Source organism: Benincasa hispida, chromosome 12 (genome assembly GCF_027475165.1).
Source record: "Benincasa hispida cultivar pf3 chromosome 12, pf3_genome.v1.1, whole genome shotgun sequence".
Lineage (NCBI taxonomy): Eukaryota > Viridiplantae > Streptophyta > Magnoliopsida > Cucurbitales > Cucurbitaceae > Benincasa > Benincasa hispida.
The window spans coordinates 36,560,457-36,579,451 of record NC_143489.1 but is presented as its reverse complement, the minus strand read 5'-3'; the positions used below and the strand labels follow the sequence as shown (position 1 = coordinate 36,579,451).

General features: G+C 36.2%; 2 pseudogenes; one reads left to right on the top strand and one right to left on the bottom strand.

Annotated features, from left to right (window-relative positions):
* Positions 1-848: 848 nt before the first annotated feature.
* Positions 849-4,510, bottom strand: LOC150031973 (putative RNA helicase SDE3; annotated as a pseudogene).
* A 1,738-nt stretch (positions 4,511-6,248) lies between these two features.
* On the top strand, positions 6,249-6,961 carry LOC150031972 (uncharacterized; annotated as a pseudogene).
* Positions 6,962-18,995: the final 12,034 nt, after the last annotated feature.

Here is an 18,995-nt window from a genome sequence, read left to right as displayed (position 1 = left end):
TTTCTCTATTTTTTTTAGCTTTATAGGAAATTTGATCTATATTGTGATGTATATATTCGTTTAGTTGATATAAATGAGAGTTATTATTGTTATCATTATTTAGATTTCATATATTATGATAAATACACATTCACACTTTGATTTGTCGAGATTTTGACTATCTAAATGGTATATATGATATATATAATGTGATGTAAATGAAATTTATGATATATACTGTGAATGCCATGATAAATTTCATAGATTAGTTTTACTGTGATTTATATCAAGCATGAAGTCAAACTCTAATTTATATATTGTGGTCTATTTCACATATTGGTTAAGATATTTTCAAATACTAACAAAATGTTCTAAGGTATATACATGAATTCGTCAAATAAACCAATAAGTTGATACATGAAACCAACATAAATAGAAAATAAAATTTCATTAAATACATTCTCTTTCTAATTAAACAAAAAGAATAAAATCTCAACAAATAAATGCATTTTCTCTTTCCTATATTAAGGGTGCTTCGTAATTATGGAAATTTTTTTCTCCCATCGACCACACTCAAGCTATTTTAGTCCAAAAAAATCATTAAATCTTATATATGAAAATATAAAAAAATTTGGATATTTATGAAAATAAGTTTTGAAATGGGATTGAATCTATAATAATCCTCTAAAAAATGCAAACTACTGTGAAAAACAATTGAGGAAATAAGCTTAATTTAAAAAAAAAAGTTATTAAATGAGATCTAAATAATTACCAAACGAGACCGATAATTTAAAAGTTTGACATTTAACTAGACAACAATCCCTCAACCCATGTTCACTATAGTAGTTGATTTTCATACAAAGCTACCCTCACACTTTCAACATCTTCCTCGTAGAAATGAAGGATGGATTATTACGTTTATATGGCATCATGTCTGCAAGTCTCTTGAAGTACGATATCCTCAATCCATAGCTTCGAGCGAACCCAACATGGTTGTTTCCATGTCTTTCCAGTAACTATGACATTAGTAGTATCAATGGAAAACTTAGTCAAAGGCACCAAGACCAAAACCTCGGGCTCGATTGCTTCCGATGCATCCAACAAAAAAATATGGGTAAAATGTCCAGCAGCCAAGCCTTTATCATGTAGTCGAAAGCTGCTCATGAACGTAGACAATATTATCTTGTATTTGTGGAACTCATCGAGTTCAGGACAAGTGAAACACTTCAAGTCCTCATTGTAGTCACACAAGGGCAATATGTCATCCGGTGCCTCATCTCGTTCTCGAAAACCAACGGTAGCACGAAACATTTTAGAATCAAGGATCACCTCCTTCAATGATCTCATCAACTCATCACATGTTGCATTCCTAGGAGCACATATCAGAATTTTACAATTAGGAGAGGTTGAATAAATTTGAAACGTTGCTCCTTCAACACAGGGTGGTCCTTTGATTATGTAAGGTGGTGAACGACGTAAGAGCGAAATTCGACGAATTGCATTCTTTTGATGAGGACCAAGTTGTTGATGGCTAGAATGTGTGACCTAAATGTAGGTATGTACTTTTCTTGATGTAGCTTTAGGAAAGAGGAAATTTTGGAACAAAGAATCAGATGTTTCTTCTATAGATTGGTGAGCTCTTTTTAGATAAACTCTGTTGAAGGTAAGACTTATGTCATATTTATTGGTTTCACGATGTCGAGAGTAAAAATCTTCTCCAAAATCAACCAATAAAACATTTTTCTTTCCTGATGGACAATAACTCAATCAAAACGTCGACGAATTTCTCCAAAGGAAAATGTCCAACTTTGTCATCTACGTTTAGAGCACATCAATCTCAATAGGATTGAGAGATTGGTAAATAATGGACTTCTAAATGAGTTAGAAGAAAATTCTTTACCTGTGTGTGAATCTTGCCTTGAGGGTAAGATGACTAAACAACCTTTTACTGGAAAAGGTTATAGAGCCAAGGAGCCTCTTGAGTTAGTACATTCTGACCTTTGTGGTCCTATGAATGTGTGAGCCCGATGAGCCTATGAGTATTTTATCACTTTCACTAATGATTACTCAAGGTACGGGTATGTTTATCTTATGCAACGGAAGTCTGAATCCTTTGAAATGTTCAAAGAGTTCATGGTTGAAGTTGAAAACGCATTACATAGACGGATTAAAAAACTTCGATCGGATCGAGGTGGAGAGTTTTTGGACTCGGCATTCCAGGAATATTTGATAGAACATGGAATCTTTTACTAACTCTTAGCGCTGGGTACACCTCAGTAGAATGGTGTAGTAGAGAGGAGAAATAGGACCTTGTTAGACATGGTTCGCTCGATGATAAGTTACGCTTCCTTACCAGACTCGTTTTGGGGTTTCGCAGTGGAGACTGCGATATACATACTCAACTGTGTTCCCTCCAAGAGTGTTGCAAGAATACCTCTAGAGTTGTGGAACGGGCGTAAAGTTAGTTTATGTTACTTCCGCATTTGGGGTTGCCCTGCACATGTGCTTGAGGCTAATCCCAAGAAGTTAGAACCACAGTCGAGGTTATGCCTCTTTGTAGGCTACCCCAAAGGTACACGAGGGGGTTGTTTTTATGATCCGATGGAAAATTGGGTGTTTGTTTCAACAAACGTTACTTTCTTAGAGGGGGATCATCTAAGGGAGCACAGTCCACGAAGTAAAGTTGTGTTACGTGAGCTTTCCAATGAAACTACTAAAACTTCAATAAGAGTTGTTGAAGAGCCTACTACATCAATAAGAGTTGTTGATGGGAGTTCATCCAGTAGGTCAGTTCCACCTCAAGAGTTGAGGGAACCTCGACGTAGTGGGAGGGTTGCGAACCCACCCGTTTGCTATCTAGGTTCCACGGAAATCCTTACTATGGTAGCAGTTCGCCAATTCAAACCTACCATTTTGGGAATTCGTCTGATTTGGGAGCTAGGAACTAAACTACACAAGATGGAATTTACTCCTTCCCCGAGGCTAGGGTAAGTAGATAGATAGCTCCCATAAGGGCTGATTCCGGGGCTTGAACGATGTGGTGCCACACACCTTCTCTTGGCCCGAAAGGTATTCACACATAGTTGGACTATGTTGTATTGTTCATTAGAGGAATCAATGGTACTTAAGGAGTGAGATGTAACTACAGGGGCATAACGATAATTTGACTCAGCTGTACTTATGAGTACCTGTGAAGGGTCATCGTACTCATGATTGGTTATATTCGATGGACACAGAAATATATCTGTGGTAAGAAGAGTTCAGCTGTTAGTCTTTAGTGGAATGCCTGACAGCTAACGGATGGTGGATCTTGTGGTTATAGAGTTTAGTAAGCTATTCACGTATCGTTGGAGCTTCGAGCCACAGGTCTATTAGGTCCCCTGGGTAGCTTGGATAAAGTCGAAAACCAACATTTAGGTTAATTTGAAATGTTCAAATTGACAAGAGGAAGTTCGATTATATATGATATAATTGGACTAGTTAATTATATATGATATAATTGGCTAAATGTATGAGATACATTATTTTGGAGGAAATTAGATATAAATATGATTTATATCAAGTAGAGGAGAAAATACTATAGTAGATATATGATATCAAACTATAGGATAAAAATATAATATGATTATATTTATTAATTAATTAGTTGGTTAATTATAAGATAATTATGCCAAGTTTCACGTTCGGATGTGCGTTAGTGGGCAGCATTGGTTATTGTAACCGATGAGTTAAAATGAAAATAATTTTCATTTTTTCATAGTCTGTCATTCGCCCAAAAGATTTCGTGAAGCGCGCGTTGTTGAAAGAATATAATCGCTCGAGAGCATATACGATAGTCGCTTCTCTGCCTAAACGATCGTCCACCTCGCACTAAACGATCACACACTCTCGCCTACACGATTGGATAACTTCTCTAAACGATCGTATAGTGTGTCAATTTTACTAAATGATCGTGTACCTTTGTCTAAACGATCGTTCAGTAAATCCGCACTTCTAGTGTTATTTTCCCTAGACGATCGTATAGTGTGTCAATTTTTATCACCTACACGATTTATGTTTCCTCTTTCCTCTACCAAATTCACCAAAGCCCACCCTTTGGGTTTTCACTCCAAGAATACCCAGGCTCTTTAGTAGTGGTGTCGTCCCCGCGGTGTTCGTGAGTTTGCATTGTTCGTACTACTGCAGTCGATGCTTCCGTTGGGCGTTGGTAGATCGCGTGGAGGTTTTCCGCTGCATTGGAGTTCCAGAGTGTGAAGACTGTTTTCAACTGGTATGGAACTTTTTCCTTGTTATTTAACATGTTCGCATGCCGTTAATTAAGATTTGTTTGCATAACTGTATGTGTTGAATATATATTGATGTATTTCGGTCACTGTGAGATTGGAGCGATCCGAGCGCGCTCATGGAACTCTTAGATATGAGTTCCTTCAAGAGTGACCATCAAAGATTCTAAGTTTGATCTAAGTTTTCTTTCTTTGTGAGTGTTTGCAAGGATCCTAGAAGGACCTTTAGCTTTGCATCCAACAAGCATCGCGGGCGCTTATCAATTGCACCAGCCTTCTTAGGAACATTTTGCTTTTTTTCACTTATTTGAAGTCTAGTTGCTCTTTTTAGCTTCTAATTGCTCCAAATTAACTTTAACTACCTCGTAACACTCTAAAATGAATGAATTACTCGAGATCCTACAAATATAATCATATTAATACATTAAACATCATAAATGAGCTAAATTAGAGGCATTAGGATAACACATTTTGGGTGCTATCAGGTAAACAATAAATTGGGTTAGAAATCCAACTCAACTCAATCCAAGTCAATGTTGAAATTGATAATGACAAACTTGCACGACATAATACTATGAATCGACAAAATTTTTAAAGGGAAAATTTGTTATCAAGGGGTTGTTTGGTCTCTAACTTCAAGTGGGTGGAGTGGGTTATTATAGTCCACTTCATATTTTGGGTTCCAATTATAATAGTTGATGTTTTCAATTATTATAATCTATAATTAACTACAATATTATTATTTCAGATCTTTCTTTGTTACAATATATATTATTTCCTACTAATTCTCTCTCCCACTCTTTGTTATAATGTTTACTATTTCTTACCTAAAGTAAAATAATTTGCAATAAAAACACAAACTATTATAATTCACGAACTACAACCAACTCAGCACCCCGAATGTCCGTAAGAGAATACCATTTTGATTTCCTTCTCTTGGAAACTCTTCTCAAAGTTTTGCCATTTAACTAAACATTTATGTCATATAAGTTTATCCAACAACTAATTTTAATATTGACCACAAGTAAGAGATTGAATTAGAAAAAAAATTGTTAAGCCATAAAGATTAAATTATAATTTTTTAAACAATATGAAAAATTATTGAGATTAAATCATGTATTTAATTTTTAAAAAAAAACAAAAAATAAGATCTACTATGATGAATCAATAAACTTTTTTTAGGCTTGAAAAAACCACTCAAGAAAGCATCTCATTCATTATACAAATTGAAAAGGATGTTCACTTTTAATATTAGCATCTGATTCCTTAACCATATATCCAATTCGACGAATAATAGGAGCTCAACTTTTAAAATTATTTAATTAAAAAAACTAAGGATTGAATTGTTGAGAAAAAAATTGTTTTTCAAAAAGTTATATATATATATATATATATATATATATATATAGGAATGAATTTTGGCCTTGTGAAATAAAGTTGAAAATCAAGATAATATGAAATTATACAAAATAAGATCCAGTAAAATAGGATCGGATTTGATCTTGCTTAAGATTAGGAACTTAAACTTTTGACTTTTTTTCTATAATTCAATTGTTGGTGTCATGTGAGGGTCAAATGTGATTTCGAGTGATCTACCTTACAAAAATTGAGATCTTTGCAAAACAAAGAAAATCAAGGTTATGATTTCTTTGTAGAAGAAGTTCGAAATCATGGGTGAATTAGATTCTTATAACCTATTAGTTGTTATTAGTTGTAAGTTTTTACTATTTTTTGTTAATTGTTATTAGTTGTAACAAGTTTTTGTTATTTTTTGTTATTTTTGTTAATATCTTCATTGGTAGGTAACTACTCCTTTTTTTTCCTTTATTGTACATCTATATAATGTATCTTTACTGTCATTAAATAAACGAGAGAGAAAAGTATTATTTACTTTTGGCTTTTCCACTTCCAATATGGTATCATAGAGAGAAAATTCCCCAAATTCCTAAATTTTTTTTCCCTTTCCCCTTCCCTCGTGAAGTCAAAATGGTTTTTCCCGAGACACCTCTTCGTCCTCCGGCCGATCCATCTTCCTCAGCCGATTTTTCGACTACTGGGCTTCCTTTTTCTCATCCAGATCAGTATACTCCCTACGTTCTTCATCACAGTGACACTTCCAATCTTGTTCTTGTTTCCGAACTTCTCACCGACGACAACTACGTTTCTTGGAGCAGATCGATGATTCTTGCCCTTTCCATCCGAAACAAACTTGGTTTCATTGATGGTTCTCTCCCCCGACCCACAGGTGATCTTCTTCCCTTATGGATTCGCAACAATAATGTTGTTGTTGTTTGGATTCTCAACTCTGTTTCTAAGAGTATTTCTTCAAGTATTCTCTTCACCGAATCGGCTTGAGTAATCTTGCTTGACCTTCAAGATCGCTTCCAAAGACGCAACGGACCTCGCATTTTTCATCTCAAACGCGAGTTATCCAGCCTCAAGCAAGATCAAGACTCTGTCACTGTGTATTTTACTAAAATGAAAGTTTCTGGGATGAGTATGTTTTCTATTGCCCTGGTTGTACGTGTGGGCAGTGTACCTGCAGCGACATCAAATCCATGGAAAATTTTCTTCAATTCGAGTATCTTCTCTGTTTTCTGATGGGGCTAAACGACAGCTTCAACCATACTCGTTCTCAGCTTCTTCTCATGGATCTGTCTCCACCTATTAATAAGGCTTTTTCATTTGTTGTTCAATAAGAACAATATCAATCCCTTGCTAATCCCCCTTCTTCTGCCGTTACATTGGCTGTGCAGAAGAATGATAACCCTTTGCAACAGAGTCATCACCAACCCTCTTCGAAGCAGACTAAAAGTCGCCCTGTTTGCACCTATTGCAACATCACCGATCATACTGCTGATAAATGCTACAAGTTCCATGGATATCCACCAGGCTATAAGCATAAAGGACGCTCAAATTAGGTTCATAAGCAACATCCTTCCTCCAATTCATCTGCTAATCCTATTGATTCTGCCTCTTCCTCATCCCCTGCTCCATTTGGGAATATGATTACCAATGACACTCTTCAGCAACTCCTCACTATGCTGCAATCCAAGCTTAATATGGCCAAGGGCGAAACTGATTCAGTCACATATGTAGCAGGTAATTGTTCTCAAATTCTCTCTAATCATGAATGGATCATTAATTATGGGGCTTCTACACATATATGTTTCCAAAGGCATTTATTTCACGAGCTCCTACCGATTAGTACTACTGTTGTTCTGCCTGATAACACAAGAATTTCAGTCTCTTTTATTGGCACCGTCACACTTTTGGGTCACTGCATTTTCATCATGTTCTATATGTTCCAAAATTTCAATACAAATTACTTTCTATCAGTACTTTAACATCTGATGGTAATGTCTTTATCCATTTCTCCACTGATTCTTGTGATATTCAGGAAAAGTCCACTTTGAAGACGATTGGCAAGGGTAGGTTGCGTGATGGTTTGTATGTTGTTGAGCAACCTCACATCAGTACAGTACCTTCTTATGTTATTACTGCTGCTTCTTTAAATAATTCTTCCTTATGGTATGCTAGGCTTGGACATTCATCCCTATCTCGATTATCTACTTTGAAACATGTTTTACATCTTGATTCTGTTTCTTTGCATAGCACATTCCCTTGTGACATTTGTTCTTTAGCAAAACAAAAGAAATTGTCTTTTGAATCGCATAATAATAGATCATCTGTTGTTTTTGACTTGATTCATGCTTATATTTGGGGTTCTTTTTCTACACCTACTCATGCTGAACATAAATTTTTTCTTACTATAGTAGATGATCACAGTCGTTTTACTTGGATATTCATGTTAAAATCCAAGTCTGATGTTTTGAAGATTATACCTCAGTTCTTTTCTTATGTTGAGACTCAGTATGATAAAAGAATCAAAGTGTTTCGTTCTGATAATGCTCCTGAACTTTCCTTTGTTGAGTTTTTCTTACAAAAAAGGGTTTTACATCAATATTCTTGTGTGGGCAGACCAGAACAGAATTCTGTAGTTAAACGTAAGCATCAACATTTGTTAAATGTTTCCAGAGCATTGTTCTTTCAATCCAGAGTCCCTCTCAAATTTTGGAATGAATGTGTTTTGACTGCAGTATATCTTATTAATAGAACATCTTCACCTATTCTGGGTTGGAAAACACCTTATGAGTTGTTGCAGGGTACTTTGGCTGATTATTCTCTTATTAGAACTTTTGGGTGCCTATGTTTTGCTTCTACTTTGTTTCATGGTCGATCCAAGTTTGCTCCACCAGCTGTCCCTACTGTCTTTATTGGTTATCCACCAGGTATGAAGGCTTACAAACTTTTTGATATCACTAGTAACAAGTTCTTTGTTTCCCGCGATGTTGTTTTCCATGAACATTTATTCCCTTTTCATAAAGTGACCTTGGAGACTGAGCAACTCGAACCTTTTCAGCATATTGTTCTTCCTATAGCCCCTGACATTGATTTTTCAACCCACCCTACCACTGCACCTTCCTTACCTTCCACTCTCATTGAACCTTTTTCTTCTACAAATCTTTCCTCATCCATTCCTTGTTCGGTACCTCCTACAACTACATCTTCAGTTTCTTCACATGTCACATCCCCCTCCCTTTCCACTGATCTTTCATCTCAACAGCCTTCCCCTTCTTCCAACCTAAATACTCAACCCTTTGCTGCACCTAGAAGGACATCCAGACCAATCAAACCCCCTTCCTACCTTAAAGACTATCACTGCAGCCTCACATCCCAAACTTCTCTTTCCAATTTTTCTACACATCATCCTATACACTCATCTCTTTCTTATGATCACCTCTCCCCTGTTTTTCGTACTTTTTCCATTGCCATCTCCTCTCATTATGAACCGCAATTTTATCATCAAGCCATACCTTATGACTATTGGAAGACAGCTATGAAGCTTGAACTGCAAGCTATGGAAGACAATGAGACTTGGGAGGTTCTTCCTTTACCTCCATCCAAACATAGCATCGGTTGCAAGTGGGTGTATAAAATCAAACATCATGCTGATGGTTCCATCGAGAGATACAAAGCTCAGCTTATTGCTAAAGGATATACTCAACAAGAAGGTCTGGATTTTCTTGAGACATTTTCTCCTATGGCCAAATTAGTCACTGTTTGAGTTCTTCTTGTTTTAGCTGTCACTTATCAATGGCCTCTGGTTCAACTCGATGTCAACAATGCCTTTCTTCATGGAGATTTGTTTGAAGAGGTTTATATGGACCTCCCACTTGGCTATACACCTAAGGTTCATCACAAAGGCAAGCTTGTTTGTAGATTAAAGAAGTCTATATATGGTCTCAAACAGGCTTCAAGGCAATGGTTCGCCAAATTTTCTGATGTTTTGGTTTCTCTTACTTTTCAACAGTCTAAAGTCGATTACTCTCTGTTTGTTTGTGGTTCTGGCTCTAGTTTTATTGCTTTATTGGTGTATGTTGATGACATTGTCATTACTGGTGCAGATATCAAACTTATTGATGAACTTAAACAAGTTTTACATGTTGCTTTTAAGCTCAAAGACCTTAGACCGTTGAAGTATTTTCTGGGCCTTGAGTTTGCTCGTTCATCTCAAGGTATTTCCATTTCTCAACGGCATTATACACTTCAAATCCTTGAGGATACTGGTCTTCTTGGTGCTAAGCCGGCAAATCTCCCCATGGATTCGAATGTTAAGCTTCGAAATTCTGACCATGAAGTTCTTGATGATCCTTCTCCCTATAGAAGACTGATTGGTCGCCTTCTTTACTTGACTATTTCATGGCTGGACATTGTATTTGCTGTTAATAAACTTAGTCAATCTGTGGCCAAACCATGCAAAGCTCATTTATCTACAGCATATCATCTCTTGCATTATCTGAAATCAGCCCCTGGCCAAGGTGTTTTTATCATCCCTACTGATTCTTTTCAGCTACGTGCCTTTGCTGACTCTTATTGGGCATCTTGCCTTGATACACGGAAGTCTACCACAGGTTATTGTATTTTTTTGGGCAGGCCTCTTGTTTCATGGAAGTCTAAGAAGCAGAATGTGGTTTCAAGATCTTCTGCAGAGGCTGAATATCGAGCTCTTGCTTCCACAACCTGTGAACTTGTATGGCTTCAGTCTCTTCTTCATGATTTACTCATTCCTATTCATCAACCTTCTTTGCTTTATTGTGATAATCAAACTGCTATTCACCTTGCCAACAATCCTATTTTTCATGAGCGGACCAAACATATCGAGCTTGACTGTCATTTTTTTCGAGATAAAGTTGCCGATGTTTCTGTTAAGCTGCTGCCCATCCGTTCTATACATCAACTTGCTAATAGCTTCACTAAAGCTCTTTCCTTTCCACTGTTTTCTACTATAAAATCCAAGTTGGGTTTGTCTAACATTTTCAGTCCAACTTGAGGGGGGGATATTAGTTGTAACAAGTTTTTGCTATTTTTTGTTAGTTGTTATTAGTTGTAACAAGTTTTTGTTATTTTTTTTATTTTTGTTAATATTCTCATTGGTAGGTAACTGCTCCTTTTTCTCTTTTACTTCTAGTATAACCAAAACCAAAGAAAACTATGGGTGAATTAGATTTTGTGACCAAAATCAAACGAACCTATGAGTAAATTAGATCCTCATGACTCTAGTCTAAAAAAAAAAGATTCAGATCATAAAAAAGAAGGAAAAACGTTATCTTCAACAAACAATAACAAGTAGCAAAAGCGAGCAGGACAACAAACTACCAATATTATAGCAATTGCGCACCTCCAGCTATGCTACCAAGTGGAAGTTTTAGAGAGTGAAATTGGAAAGAGTCAAATAGCGGTAGCAGCAGGCACAATTTTAAATGGTAGCAACAATGAATCATGAGCGGAGGCAGCAACAAGAAGCGTCAATTGCAAACAACTCGATCTGCGACTTCAAATGGAATAGTAATGAGTGACAAGCTTCGAATGAAAACGAAGAGCAGCAGATTTGGAACAAAAACAACAAACGACGAGCAACTGTCTTGAATGACGATGATTTTAAACAATAACATCGAACAGTGGTTGATAGCGGTAACGAGTGGCGGTAGAGGTGACGAGCAGAGGCAGTGACGGTGAACAATGATGGTGAGTAGAATCCGAATGGAAACGGTTAACTATTTGATGAGACTTTTTACTACACCGATGACAAACATCTACCCAAACCATGAATTTATATGACAAAAATTCTAGCATATGAACTCAAAAAGAAAGAAAATTTATGTAGACCTCTAGAAGACAATTTTTGAAATACAACATGAAGAAGTTTGATTGACAAGGGAATTGGAAGGATTCAAATATCGAAGCATTAAAAATTTAGACAACTGAACTAGAAGATTCACTTATAAACAAGACGATGAAGTAATGACGCTATTTGATGACGATGGAATATTTTCACAAACTCAAGTAAAGTAAGCTACAAGAGTTTGAACAATTACAATTAGAAGCAAGATTATGAAAACCCCAACTAGTTTGCATATTCCTATAAAATTGCAAAAACACAAGATAAGTTCTACTTTGATACTACACTAGTTCATTGTTCATGTATATCTTAAATTATTAATTAACTCAAATATGTAAAGAATATTCATTAAAAAAAACTTTTGGGAGCAGTGTAATTGCTTATATAATAAAGTATTTGGATGCAGAAGACTATGAAATATTCTACAACAACCAGGAGCTGGAGATTTGATTATTCACTAAAGAGAAAATTACCATGAGGAAACCAATTGGGACTCAAATAATTTTCTAAATAAAGATATTTCGGTGAAAAACTGGGGGGCTAGTCACCCCGCAATCAACTAACCAAATACAAAGTACAAAATTTGGGGACCAACTTGAGTCAGATTAAACATGTGTTGAAGTCCGTTGCAAAAGATAGGCAAGTTAACCTACTTAAGTATATTGGGAAGAAGATTAGGAAATTGGTTAAATACAATGACGATCTAGTCAATATCCTAATGAGGCTTGTCTCTAGGGGTTTAGTCCCAAGTAGACAAAAAATGTGAATGTCGTACACCTATGCTCCTCGGAAAAAAAGGACGAGCATGGTGCAAATATGTCACATAACACTATTTAATTGTGGTGGATGCGTACCAGGAACTCAATTGTACTTTTTTAGGAAAAAAAGATTTCAATCAGACACTCCAGGCAAGGCCAAAGAGTTCAGGAGAATCTTGGAAAGCCAAGTTCATTATGAAGAAATCAAGCCAGTTAAATTCCAGCTCATTATCATTATGGGTGGTCCAATGATGGTTGTCACTGGAATGGGTGGTTGATAACACGCAAGCGTACGTATCAAAGTAATAAATTCCATAATGGGTATCGTCCTCAAGGATTAGTGATGAAGAATTTTTTTATTAACTATTCTTATGTACTCGTTAATTTTATTTAGATAATCAACAAAAGATTCATTGTTGAAGCTAAGTAAAACAAGAAAATAAATTTAATAGTTCAATGGGAAAATGCTTCCACGGCATCGTTCCATTATGAATTTCTAAACCGTTATTAACAAATGAATCAATTAATTAGATCGGATGAGCCTAGAAGTCTAAATTTAGGATATCTTTTGTTTGTAGCATGAATGTACCAATTTGAATTTCTTCCTAATATTTACACCAATGTCGCATTAAGATTCTTCAATTTCAGCATCTATTATTATTTTCATTTTCATGCGTTAGAAAATAATAGTTTAATTACTTAGATCCAACTCAATTTCTCTTTCTCAAGCAGGAAATTCAACTTAGAATGCAATTGTTTAATGTGGCCAATCAAACAAAAGAATTTTCACAGAGAGATTAAACTCCAATCATCATATAACTGATCCAAATGTTAATAATCAATTCAATATGAATTCATAATATGAACAACACCCTCAAAGAATTAGCTACTCATGATTGTCAAAATAATAGATATAATATAGAAATTTATCATGGATTGCAAGAAAGAAAGATAAAAAGGTAATTGATCTCCCTTCACTGTCACTGTGTTGGAATCTTGATCCTTTGACCTCGTTGTTGAGCTCTAGATTGATCCTCATTAGTGACTCTCTTTCTCAAATGTCTTTACTCTCTTTTTGGTCAAAATTTCAATGAAAAGCCTCATTGTGTAGATGACGAGGGTTTAAAATAGAATCTGTGCCGAAGTGTCGTTGCGCTCGTGAGGAGCGCAATTGTACTACATTGATGATGCACGCGCAAAAGTTCGAAGCGCCACATCATGACATTCACCAAAAGAGTGCTCTCAGGTCTAGAGTGTCCACCTCAGTACCTTACTTAGCGCAATTGTTCTCGCCCCTCTTTAACTCATGATTTTGACCTCGTTCTTTCACTTATCCTTGCATGGTTGGTCCTAGAGTCCTTGTATTTAGAAATTTGCACCAATTTTCATCCAATTAAGCTCAAATTGCTATTGTGACTTGATTTCCTAAAATTAACTAACTTAACCATGCAAATCACACCAAGAGCAATATTAGCTCTAAATCCAAAGGTAAGAAAAGCACTTTTCAGGTGCTTTTCACCATCCCAAACTTAAAACTTTGCTAGTCCGAGCAAAGAAAGAACAAGATAATAGGAAAATTCAAACAAGCATGCAAGTGACTTAAAACCTCATCATTCCAAATAAATATATTAGATCTATTACCAGAAAAATTTCAAGCACATCCTAATATTAAGAGATTTCAAGGCCAAATCTTATCATCCCTCACATGTGTGTGTGCAAGCCTTTTCAATTAAGTTCTAATAGCTTGTCATGAATTTAAATAAACCTCTCTAGTTTTCCCCTACTCTGGTTCAGTGAAACTCATCAGATTTTTTTTTATTTGTTTATGTAGCAAAAATACAACTAGATTGGGAGTTTATTCTCTTTTTTTTTTCAACAAAAGAAAAACTTCTCGAGACACATCACCTTCGTTTTGGCTTGCCAACTATGGGGTGCATGGAGAAATTCAACTACAAGCAGTGTCTCAATTGAAGTGCCTAGGCTTACTCACTTCCTAATTTAGCATAAAAAGGAATGAGGAGTAATCTTCATCAAAGACTATTTTTTCTTTTTCCATTTTTTTCTTTTTCTTTTTCTTTTTCTTTTTCTTTTTCCAATCATACTTTTCTTTTCCACACAATCTAGTAGCATAATTACACAAAGCATATAGAATTTTCTAACTCATTTCAAGACCTTTCGAGGTGACAACCTGATTAATTCAAGTAAACGCATGCTTTACTAAAAGAAAACTAAAAGAAAATGGCTACGTGCTCAGATATGCAAGGGACTCAAAAAGAGACTTAAAGATAACTTAATTCAGGAGTATGATATCCTATTTCCATAGCAGATCATCTAATATAAGTATTCAGAAAAACTCAAAGGTAATCATAGTCATCACATACTCATCAAATTCACAATTAAAGCACACATCATATTTTTGCACTTAAAATCGAAAAAATGTATCCAAAATTTAGCTAGTCAAAGATTAACATGTATAAGACAAGATTTTTCCCAATTAACATGCGTAGCACCATAAACCAAACATTACAAGTAAAAAGTACAAGTACATCCCCCACCCGAAACTTAAAATTAAGCATTGTCCCCAATGCAAGAAAATTAAAACCAATCACACAACATATGAGTGATACAAGCCTGGACATAAGCGAGGATCTACAAAATCTTGCCAAGTACTTGAACATATTTGGCCATGAGAATAATCTTGAAAATCAATGAACCATCGTGACAAAACTCCTACTTAATTTATTCAAAACAAAAATTAAAAAAAAATCCAAAGTATTACAGAAAGAACCAAAGACAAGAAATAAAGATTCCAGACAGTTGAAACGTTGTAATCTTCTTTCTGTTATGTTGTTGTAACCACTAGAGCTTCATCGTTGATCTTAAGCGCCTGTATATAAAAGGAAAATGAATGTGAGAATAACGTAATAAAGAGAGCAAGGCATTCATTCTGTAATAACTTTGAAGAAAAAGTAATAATAGAGACCCTCTCGATTTGCATAGTGGACGTAGGCCTTTGGTCAAACCACTTAAATTCTTGTGTTCTTTATTTCTTACTCTACGATCGTTTAGCATTTACTTAAGTATCGTTTACACGATCGTTTAGTTCCTATCGCATTGTGTACACGATCGTTTAGCTTTGCATCGCATCGTCTATACGATCATCTAGCTCTTCAGCTGTCGTCTATACGATCGTTTAGCTCTAATCAACTGTCGTCTACACGATCTCTAGTGCTTCGTTCTATCGTTTACATAATTGAACTATCGTTTAGTTCTTGGAGTTTCATCCACACGATTAAGCTGCCATCAGGTAAACGATTGAAGAGTTTTTGAAGCCTCAAGCATACAGCCTCCCCTGAGTCTTGATCGTTAATTCTGAGTAGTTTTTTATTGCAAACAAGTTGATCATTGTCATCTTGGATAACAAGTGGTATCAGAGCTCGGAGAACAGTTCAAGACGGATCCAAAATTTGAATTCTTGCATACTTCGAATCAGATAAGTCAATCTTGATGATGAAGAATGACTACAACTAGGTATGAAATCGAGAAGATTGATGGAAAGACAGACTTTGAACTATGGAAAGCGAAGATTAAGGCAGTCTTAGGACAACAGAGGGCACTACTGGCCATTACAGACCCTACAAAATACCCTAAAACACTCACCGAGGCAGAGAAAGAGACAATCGAGGTAAATGCTTATGGAACCATTGTTTTAAATGTCACAGATAGTGTTTTGAGGCAGATTGTTGACCAACCTACTGCTTATACCCTCTGGAACAAACTAAACGAGATTTATCTCAACAAAAACTTGCCTAGCAAAGCTTTCTTGAGGGAAAGATTTTTCATATACAAGATGGATGCTACAAAGTCCCTTACTGATAATTTGAACGAGTTCAAGAGACTGTCTTCAGAATTCAGATCAATAGAAGACAATATTGGGGAAGAAAATGAGGCTTTCATATTACTTAAATCTCTACCAGAATCATTTAAATATGTGAAGACAACCATGAAGTACGGTAGAGAAAGAATCACTACAGAAGCAATCATATCAGCAGTAAAAGTCAAAGAACTAGAGTTACAAATGAGCAAGAAAGATTAGCAAGGAGGTGAAGGCTTGTTTTCAAGGGGGAAAACAAAGAACAATAGGAAGGGGAAGTAGAATGGTGGTGACAAGTCCAAGATTAAGTGTCATTTTTGCCACAAAATGGGACACATGAAGAAGGACTATACCTTGAAGAGGAAGTTGAACCAACAGAACAAGGAGGGAAAACAGACCGAGGCTGCCTAGAGGAGAATTCCTTTGTGTATTCAGATGCCTTAGTTGCAACTGATGAGTGTGAAGAGCAGAATTCTATGGAGGCTCAAGACTGGGTGATAGATTTTGGCTGTTCAGTCCATATGACACCATCTAAAGGGTGGTTTTGTACCTACAAGAAGTGGGATGGAGGGCTGATCTACATGAGAAATAACAACATCTATAGAGCTTTTGGAATAGGGTCTGTATCCTTGAAGATGCAAGATGGTTCAGTGAAGTTGATTAGGAATGTGAGGTATGTTCCTACATTGAAGAGAAATCTCCTATCTTTGGGGATGTTTAATGTTATTGGCTGTGAGTATAGAGGTGTTGGAAGCACCTTTGAAATAATTAAAGATTCAAAAATAGTGTTGGTGGAAAGTGAATGGCCTGTATGTCATCGAAGATGTGCAAATGGCACATTCGGCCTTGATGACAACTGATGAAGAACCCACAAAAGATGAGTTATGGCATAAAAGGCTTTCTCATATCAGTGTGAGGGGGCTACAAGTTCTCTCAAAATAGGGGATTCTTCCTAAGGGTGTTGGAGACAACTTAAAATTTTGTGAACATTGCATACTAGGCAAGGCAACAAGGCAAGGCTTCCCTAAAGGACAACACACCTCCAAAGAGATCCTTGAATATGTGCATTCAAACTTATAGGGGCCAGCTCACTCTCCATCTCTAACTGGAGCAAGGTACTTTCTTTCCTTTGTAGATGATTACTCAAGGAAGAGTTGGGCTTACTTTCTAAAAACCAAAGATGAAGTGTTTAGTAGATTCAAATAATGGAAGACCTTGATTGAAAAGAAAACCTCTGAACATATTAAACACTTGAGAACTAACAATGGTTTAAAGCTTTGTGGAGAGGAATTCAACTTGTTTTGCAGAAGAATGGCATTGTGAGGCACAGAACAGTGAGGTATACACCTCAACAAAATGGAGTAGGTGAAAGATTGAACAGAACCGTGCTTGAAAGGGTTAGATGTCAGCTGTCAAATGCCCTTTTGCTTGAAAAGTATTGGGCTAAAGCTGTTTCCTACACAATTTACACTCTAAATAAGTGCCCACATCAGTCTATAGAGCTGAAAACTCCTGAAGAAAGGTGGACAGAACAACCTCCCAAGCTGGAACACTTGAAGGTGTTTGGATGTGTAGGCTATGCATATCAAAGCCAAGGTAAGTCAAAACCTAGGACTGTAAAATGCATGTTTCTAGGCTTTATACCGGGAGTGAAGGGTTATAGGTTGTGGCACCCTATTGAGAAGAGATGTGTAAACAGTAGAGATGTGGTATTTAGAGAGAATAAGATGTTTATGATGTCTGAGCAACCAACTACATCTATGTCTAAGACAAGTAGCATAAGGTTTGAGGTAAAGCCTCAAAATGATCATAGAGCTTCTACTTCCTCTCAAAATCTAGATGTTGAAGGTGATGACACTGCTGAGACTAGTGAGCATGTGTCAAGTGAACAAGTAGAGACACATGGAGACTTATAGAATTATTCCCTAGCAAGAGACAGAACTAGAAGAACCATTGTGCCACCAGTAAGATATCTTGAATATGACTTTGTTAGTGTTGCTTTAAGTGCTACCATTTCATTAAGCAACAATGAATCCACCAACTTTGAGAAAGCAACAAACAACCCTGATGCTAGACACTGGATTGAAGCAATGAATGATGAAATGAAGTCCCTCAACCAAAATGATACCTGAAAACTAGAGCCTTTGCCTAAAGAGTCAAACCTATTGCATGTAAGTGGATTTACAAGTTTAAAAAAGAAATTCCAGGGGTTCAAAAGTCTATATTCAAGGTAAGGCTAGTTCCTAAAGGGTTCACACAAAAGGAGGTATAGATTATACCGAGGTCTTTTCTCCAATGGTGAAGCATACATCCATTAGGCTACTCCTCTCCTTAGTTGTTCAAAAGGACTTGGAGTTAGATCAATTGGATGTGAAGACAACCCTTCTACATGGATTGCTGAATGAGACAATTTACATGAAGCAACCTCAAGGGTATGTGAAGAAAGGAAAAGAAGACTTGTTGTGTCTACTAAATAAGTCTATCTATGGCCTCAAGCAGTCACCAAGGTGTTGGTATGAGAGGTTTGATGAAGTGGTCTCCAAAATAGGGTTCAAGATAAGCTCATATGATTGGTGTGTATATACTAACTCTAATAGCTTCAAGGAACCGGTTTATCTATTCCTTTATGTAAATGATATGCTGCTGGCTGAAATTCCAAAGAAGAGTTGAGACAGGTTAAAATGCTTCTAAAGAAAGAGTTTGATATGAAAGACCTAAGGGAATCTAGAAGGATTCTAGGCATTGAGATTGAACGAGACAGAAAACATGACAGATTACATGTTAGTCAATCAGAATATTGTGGAAAAATATTGCAGAGGTTCAAAATGGAGGGTGCTAAACCAGTTGGCACTTCACTT